This window comes from Stomoxys calcitrans, chromosome 3 (genome assembly GCF_963082655.1).
Source record: "Stomoxys calcitrans chromosome 3, idStoCalc2.1, whole genome shotgun sequence".
Classification (NCBI taxonomy): Eukaryota; Metazoa; Arthropoda; class Insecta; order Diptera; family Muscidae; genus Stomoxys; species Stomoxys calcitrans.
Window position 1 is genome coordinate 157,880,154 of NC_081554.1, and position 9,026 is coordinate 157,889,179.

Sequence of the window (9,026 nt, forward strand, 5' to 3'; positions counted from 1 at the left end):
AATGCCCTACACCCAGGCAATATGATATGCGACCGGAGAGTACATTCTGATACTAGAGGCGGTAGAGTACTCTTAAAACATTTTACTCACCACCTCCTACATGTATTTTCTAAACATAGCCTTATATGAAGATATACCAGTTGTTGTTGTTTTCTTGCTTATTGACACTTGTTTTAGTCCTAGAACTTGCAGATATAGGTGGGTCTTTTTGGGCATTTGGTTTTATTCTGCCTTCCAAAATTTTTCTCAATAAAATTTTTTACAAAATTGTCTGTTTAAACTTAACTTTTTCAATTTTCTACAAAAATAAAAGTTCAACAAAATTTTCATTAAAAACTTAATTTCACCGAAGTTTTTCGTTTTTCCTGGAAACAATTGTAAAACTCTATTCATTTAACTAAATTTTTATGGAATTCAAAAAATGTTATTTAATTATAAGCCTCATTTAACTTTACTGCTAACTCAGTACATGATTTTCTATGTTCCTAAATCTAATTGAATCCTATCAAAAGTAAATTGCATTCATAATTTGTACGCTAATCCATGTTTATGTGTATTTCCCGATTTTTTTTTTACGATTTGTTTAGATGCATCTTTTTTTTGCTAATTTCCGAAATTCATTATGTTTGAAATGTAAAGAAATTCACTAAGGGCACATTGAGAGAATGCAATAGTTATACACAGAAAAAAAAAGCATAAAAACAGTTTCAATTAGTAAATTAATCTTTAACTTTAACCCTTCTTTCCCCAGTTCTGTGTGTATCTTCCCATTTTTATACCCTCCACCATAGGATGGGGGTAAACTAATTTCTTCATTCCGTTTGTAACACCTCGAAATATGCGTCTAACACCCCATAAAGCATAAATATTCTTGTTGCTCATGACATTTAAGTCAATCTGTCTGCCATGTCCGTCCGTCTGTCTGTCGAAAGCACTAGACCTTCTACAGGGGGCAATTCTTATCCGATTTGGCTGGAATTTCGGAAGAGGTGTTCTATCATGACTCCCAAAAACTGTGCCTAGTATGGTCTAAATAAGTCCATAATCTGATGTAGCTGCCATATAAACAGATCTCCCGATTAGACTTCTTGAAACTCTAGAGGGTGCAATTCCTATCCGATTCGCTATGACTTCCAACAATTGTGTTTAGAATGATTCAAATCGGTCTATAACCTGATATAGCTGCCATATAAACCGATCTCCCAATTTGACACTCTAAGCCACTGGAGGGCAATTTTCACGCCATTTGTACATGCGTAGTACATGCGCTAATGTAAAATTTACCACAAGTCGATGTTTGTGACATTTTTATAATCCAAACATAGGATTTAGGTGTACTAATTTCATCATTCTTTACCACACGTCGACGTTTGTAACATTCTTATACCATCCAACATAGGATTTTGGTGTACTAATTTCGTCATTCTGCTTGTAATACCTCGAAATATGCATCTTAGATCCCATAAGGTATATATATTCTTGATGGTCATGACATCTTAAATCGATTTAGCCACGTCCGTCCGTCTGTCTGTTGAAAGCACGCTAACTTTCGAAGGCGCATAAATACTTCTTAAAAATGTAGATCGGTTGAGATATTGAGTGGGCCAAATCGGTCCATGTTTTTATTTGGCCCGATTTGGTTGAAATTTTGCATGTGTTTCAAATCGGTTCATAGCCTCAGACTTCTTGAGTTCCTACAGGGTGCAATTCTTATCCAATTTGGTTGAAATTTCATAAAGATAGTTTTGGTATGACTTTCAACAACTGTTCTAAGTATGATTTTAATCGGTTCATAACCTGATATAGCTGCCACATAAACCTACCACCCTGTTTGACACTCTGAACCACTGGAGGGCACAATTTTCACTCGATTTGAAAGAAATTTTGAAGGTTATATTTTTCTATGACTTCTAACAGCCATAACAAGTACAGTCCATATCGGTCAATAATCGATCATATCGGTCATATATATATTGAAAAAGTCATTCAAAGAACTTGCTAAATGCGATCCATGGTGGAGGGTATATGAGATTCGCCCTGGCCAAACTTAGCACTCGTTCACTTGTTTATTTTTACATTTTAAGGTAAGTATTAATTTTTACCATTAAGGTAAGTATTCAGAAGAAAATAAAATACCCCACATGACGTTTCAAAGAACAAATTCGGTGATTTGAACCATACTTGGCACAGTTGCTGGATATCAATACAAAAAACTACGTGCCAAAATTCATTCAAATCGGGTAAGAATTGCGCCCTCTAGAGGCTCAAGGATTCAAGACCCAAGATCGGTTTATATGACAGCTATATCAGGTTATGGACCGATTTCAACCATACTTGGCACAGTTGTTGGATATCGTAACAAAACACGTCGTGCCAAAATTCAGTCAAATCGGACGAGAGTTGCGCCCTCTAGAGGCTCAGGAAGTCAAGAAGAAGTCAAGACCCAAGATCGGTTTATATGGCAGCTATATCAGGTTGTGGACCGATATGGCCCATTTACAATACCAACCGACCTACACTAATAAGAAGTATTTGTGCAAAATTTCAAGCGGCTTGCTTTACTCCTTCGGAAGTTAACGTGCTTCGGCAGACAGACGGACGGACGGACGGACATGGCTAGATCGACATAAAATGTCGCGACGATCAAGAATATATACACTTTATGGGGTCTCAGACGAATATTTCGAGTAGTTACAAACAGAATGACGAAATTAGTATACCCCCCATCCTATGGCGGAGGGTATAAAAATAAACCGATCTGAACCATACGACACGGATGCCGAAAAGCCAAACATAAGTCACTGTATCAAATTTCAGTGAAATCTGATTATAAATGCGCTAATTATGGGGCCAAGATTTTAAATCAAGATATCGATCTATATGGCAGCTATATCCAAATCTGGACTGATCTGGTCCAAATTGAAGAAGGTTGTCGAAGAGCCTAACACAAGTCACTGTCACGGTCTATATGGGGGCTATATCAAAATATAGTCCGATATAGCCCATCTTCGAACTAAACCTGCTTATGTACAAAGAAAGAATCTGTGCAAAGTTTCAGCTTAATATCTCTATTTTTAAAGAGTGTAGCGTGATTTCAACAGACAGACAGACGGACGTACATGTCTAGATAGTCTTGGATTTTTACGTTGATCAAGAATATATATACTTTATAGAGTCGGAAATGGGTATTTCGATGTGTTACAAACGGAATGACAAAATGAATAAACCCCATCATTCGGTGGTTTGTATAAAAATAGCATATTCATTTAAAAAATTTTAATATAAAATAAGTTAGGGTCCGATTCGGGGCTCAAGAAGCAAAATCGGGAGCTGTATCAAGCTATATATCGATTCAGACCATATTGCACACGTATGTTGAAGGCCATAGGAGAAGTCGTTGTACAAAATTTGTGCCAAATCTCATGCAAAATTTTAGCCAAATCGGATGAAAATTGCGCCCTCTAGCGGCTCAATAAGATAAAATCCAAGATCGCTTTATATAGCACCTATACCAAGTTATGGGCCGATTTGGACCATACTTCGCACAAATGTTGCAAGTGATATCAAAACACCACGTGCAAAATTACAGCCAAATCGGATTAGAATTGCGCACTTCTAAAAGCTCAAGAAGTCAAGACCCACGATCGGTTTATATGGCAGCTATATCAGGTTATTAATCGATTTGAACCATACTTAGCACAGTTGTTGGAAGTGATATCAAAACACGACATGCAAAATTTCAGTCAAATCGGACGAGAGTTGCGCCCTCTAGAGGCACAGGAAGTAAATACCCAAAATCGGTTTATATGGCAGCTATATCAAAACATAGACCGATTTGGCCCATTTACAATCCCAACTGACCTACACTAATAAGAAGTATTTGTGCAAAATTTCAAGCGGCTAGCTGTACTCCTTCAAAAATTGGCGTGCTTTTGACAGACAGAAGGACGGACGGACGAACAGACGGACGGACATGGCAAGTTCGACTTAAAATTTCACGACGATCAAGAATTTATATACTTTGTGGGGACTTAGGCGCATATTTCGAGGTGTTACAAACAGAATGACGAAATTAATGTACATCCATCCTATGGTGGAGGGTATAAAAATATGTTCAACAAACAATTGATTGAATTTTTTGAAATCCTCAATTAGTGCATTGAAGATTCGGCTGGGTCGAACTTTTTTTCCATTTACCTGCTTTCTTTTATTAGCATATTCGATTTTATGACTATATGTTGTAATACTTTACATATGCTGTTGCTATCAATAAATAAGGATTTTAATTCAAATCCACAAAGAGAGCGAAAAGGACAAAAAATAGGTAGTAGGTACAAAAAAAGAAAAAAATACTGATAATATGCCAAAATATATTTAGTAGTTTTCATATAGAAAAACCAATACTATTTCGTTGTGTTTAATTTGCTAAATTACTTCCTGTGATTTGGAGAAAAAAACTCATCCACACACACACACACCCAGCTTAAACACACAACTATCAAAATGTTGCCTATGGTAATTTGAAACAAATTGTATAGAAACCTCAATAGCAGCAGCATTACCAACAACAGTAATATGGAATATTTTTAAATAAAATTTCCTCTAATTTAAATGAAATTATAAAACAGAAAACTCTTTGTTGATGTTGGATATACGGAAAATGCTATAAATGTCTGTATTGAATAAATTTTGCCAAGTTGGCATAATTTGAAAGGCTGCCATGAAAGTACATATGCATCAATGATGGGTAGTTGAGAATTTTAAATGTGGATTAATGAGAGAAAGGGAAAAATGTTTATATAAAGCCTGCAAAGGATACCCTTTAGCTGGTCGTACTATTTTAATTGCAAACATCAACTGCGGTTTTGGTCTATAGTTTGGTTTTTTTAGGTGCACTGTAAGAAATTATGGTTTGTTCAAAATATATTTGCTATATTTTCTTTTGTAGCCATATCTAAAAATAAACCGATCTGAACCATACACGACACGGAAGTCGAAAAGCCTAACATAAGTCAATGTGTCAAATTTCGGTGAAATCGGATTATAAATGGGCCCAATACTTTAAATCGAGATATCGGTCTATATGGCATAATAAATGTGGCTTTTATGGGCCTAAGGCCCTAAATCGGCGGATCGGTCTATATGGGGGCTATATCAAGATATAGTCTGATATAGCCCATCTCCGATCTTAACCTGTTTATGAACAAAAAAAGAATCTGTGCAAAGTTTCAGCTCAATATCGGTATTTTTGAAGACTTTAGAGTGATTTCAACAGACAGACGGACAGACATGACTAGATCGTCTTAGATTTTTACGCTGATCAAGAATAGGATCGAAATTGGTATTTCGGAATGACAAAATGAATATAACCCCATCCTTCGGTGGTGAGTATAAAAATCAAGTTTTGTTCGTTTGTGTTTCGGTTTGTTCCGTAAAGACTCAAAAACGGCTGAAATCACAAATTGTGTCGTTGGTCTGGAAGGCACCATAGGCTATATACTTTCTTGGTATCGAAAGGGAGGCCGACCCTCCCCTAAGCCCAAAGGGACTGCTCAGAAATAAAATAGGACCGAATATGGGACTCAAATGAAAAGCATTTAGGAGCAAATTAGAATACGATCTGGAAGGAGGAATAGACTTTATAATTTGTTGATATCGAGGCGGGCTCACACAGACATATATTCTTGATCGTCGCGACATTTTAGGTCGATCTAGCCATGTCCGTCCGTCTGTCCGTCCGTCCTTCCGCCTGTCTGTCGAAAGCACGCTAACTTCCGAAGGAGTTAAGCTAGCCGCTTAAAATTTTGCACAAATTGTTCCTATAAGGGTAGGTCGACTGGTATTGTAAATGAGCCATATCGGTCCATGTTTTGATATAACTGCCATATAAACCGATCTGCGTCTTGACTTCTTGAGACTCTAGAGTGCGCAATTCTTATCCGATTGGAATGAAATTTTGCACGACGTGTTTTGTTGTGATATCCAACAACTGTGCCAAGTATGATTCAAATCGTCCATAACCTGATATAGCTGCCATATAAACCGATCTGGGATCTTGACTTCTTGAGCCTCTAGAGGTCGCAATTATTATCCGATTTGCCTGAAATTTTTGTACGACGGATCCTCTCATGACCATCCACATACGTGTTTATTATGGTCTGAATCGGTCCATAGCCCGATACAGCTCCCATATAAATCGATCTCTCTATTTTACTTCTTGAGCCCCCAAAGGGCGCAATTCTTATTCGAATTGGCTGACATTTTACACAGATCTCCAACATATAATTTAATTGTGGTCCAAGCCGGACCATATATTGATACCGCTCTAATAGTAGATCAAATCTTTTCTTATATCCTTTTTTGCCTAAGAAGAGATGCCGGGAAAAGAACTAGACAAATGCGATCCATGGTGGAGGGTATATAAGATTGGGACCGGCGGAACTTGTTTTTTTTTTTTTTAGTGTATTCTATGCTTTGTTGCTTTTGTATGCAAATTTGGTTAAATGTTGCTGCATTCACACAACATACATGGATGGTATTGTTTTAATTTCATTGTAATTATTTTGTTTGTGGTAGTAGGTTCTGTTTCCTCCTATTTTTGGCCCATAAAAGTAACAGTAATTGTTGCTGAGGTTAACACAGAAACTGCAGCATCAGCAACATGAGAGAAATCAGCAATTTGATATAGATCAGAGTAGTAATTATTTTTAAACAAATACTGAGATTTGTTAGCAACTACATTTTTATATACACCAGCTTTGGTAGGTTAAATTTCCTAGTATTTTCATTGAAAAAAACTTTTTATGTGGAATACATTTTACTATACCCTCCATTGCAGTATGGATGATTGAAAATACAGTAGATTCAGGATATAGTGAATAACTTTTAAATGCTGGCCACCGAAGCGCAGAGGTTAGAATGTCCGACTATGGCCCTGTACGTCTGGGTTCGAATCATGGCGAGACCATCAGAAACAAGTAAAAGCGTGCTAAGTTCGGCCGGGCCGAATCTTATATACCCCTCCACCATGGATCGCATTTGTCGAGTTCTTTTCCCGGCATCTCTTCTTAGGCAAAAAAGGATATAAGAAAAGAGTTGCTCTGCTATTAGAACGATATCAAGATATGGTCCGGTTCGGACCACAATTAAATTATATGTTGGAGACCTGTGTAAAATTTCATTGTAAATATTGCGCCCATTGGGGCTCACGAAGTAAAATAGAGAGAACGATTTATATGGCATCTGTATCGGGCTATAGACCGATTCAGACCATAATAAACACGTTTGTTGACGGTCATGAGAGGATCCATCGTACAAAATTTCAGGCATATCGGATAATAATTGCGACCTCTAGGTGTCAAGAAGTCAAGATCCCAGATCGGTTTATATGGCAGCTATATCAGGTTATGAACCGATTTGAACCTTATTTGACACAGTTGATGAAAGTAAAAATAAAATACTTCATGCAATTCCTATCCAAATCGGATAGGAATTGCGTCCTCTAGAAGCTCAAGTAGTCAAATCCCCAGATCTGCTTATATGACAGCTATATCAGGTTATGGACCGAATTCAACCATACTTGGCACAGTTGTTGGATATCATAACGAAACACTTCGTGCAAAAATTCATTAAAATCGGATAAGAATTGTGCCCTCTAGAGGCTCAAGAAGTCAAGACCCAAGATCGGTTTATATGGCAGCTATAGCAGGTTATGGACCGATTTAAACCATACTTGGCACAGTTGTTGGGTATCATAACAAAACACGTCGTGCGAAATTCCATTCCAATCGGATAAAAATTGCGTCCTCTAGAGGCTCAAGACCCAAGATCGGTTTATATGGCAGCTATATCAGGTTATGGACCGATTTGAACCATACTTGGCACAGTTGTTGGATATAATAAGAAAACACGTCGTGCAAAATTCATTCCAATCGGATAAGAATTGCGCCCTCTAGAGGCTCAAGAAGTCAAGACCCAAGATCGGTTTATATGACAGCTATATAAGGTTATAGACCGATTTGAATCATACTTGACACAGTTGTTGGATATCATAACTAAACACGTCGTGCAAAATTTCATTCCAATCGGATAAGAATTGCGCACTCTAGAGGCTCACGAAGTCAAGACCCAAGATCGGTTTATATGCCAGCTATATCAGGTTATGGACCGATTTGAACCATACAAAACAAAAACAAAACACGTCGTGCAAAATTCATTCCAATCGGATAAGAATTGCGCACTATAGAGGCTCAAGAAGTCAAGACCCAAGATCGGTTTATATGGCAGCTATATCAGGTTATGGACCGATTTGAACCATACTTGGCACAGTTGTTGGATAGAATAACAAAACACGTCGTGCAAAATTTCATTCCAATCGGATAAGAATTGCGCACCCTAGAGGCTCAAGAAGTCAAGACCCAAGATCGGTTTATATGGCAGCTATATCAGGTTATGAACCGATTTGAACCATACTTGGCACAGTTGTTGGATATCATAACAAAACACGTCGTGCAAAATTTCATTCCAATCGGATAAGAATTGCGCACTCTAGAGGCTCAAGAAGTCAAGACCCAAGATCGGTTTATATGGCAGCTATATCAGGTTATGAACCGATTTAACCCATACTTGGCACAGTTGTTGGATATCATAACAAAACACGTCGTGCAAAATTTCATTCCAATCGGATAAGAATTGCGCACTCTAGAGGCTCAAGAAGTCAAGACCCAAGATCGGTTTATATGGCAGCTATATCAAAACATGGACCGATATGGCCCATTTACAATACCAACCGACCTACACTAATAAGAAGTATTTGTGCAAAATTTCAAGCGGCTAGCTTTACTCCTTCGGAAGTTAGCGTGCTTTCGACAGACAGACGGACGGACATGGCTAGATCGACATAAAATTTCACGACGATCAAGAATATATATACTTTATGGGGTCTAAGACGAATATTTCGAGTAGTTACAATCAGAATGACGAAATTAGTATACCCCCCATCTTATGGTGGAGGGTATAATAATGCC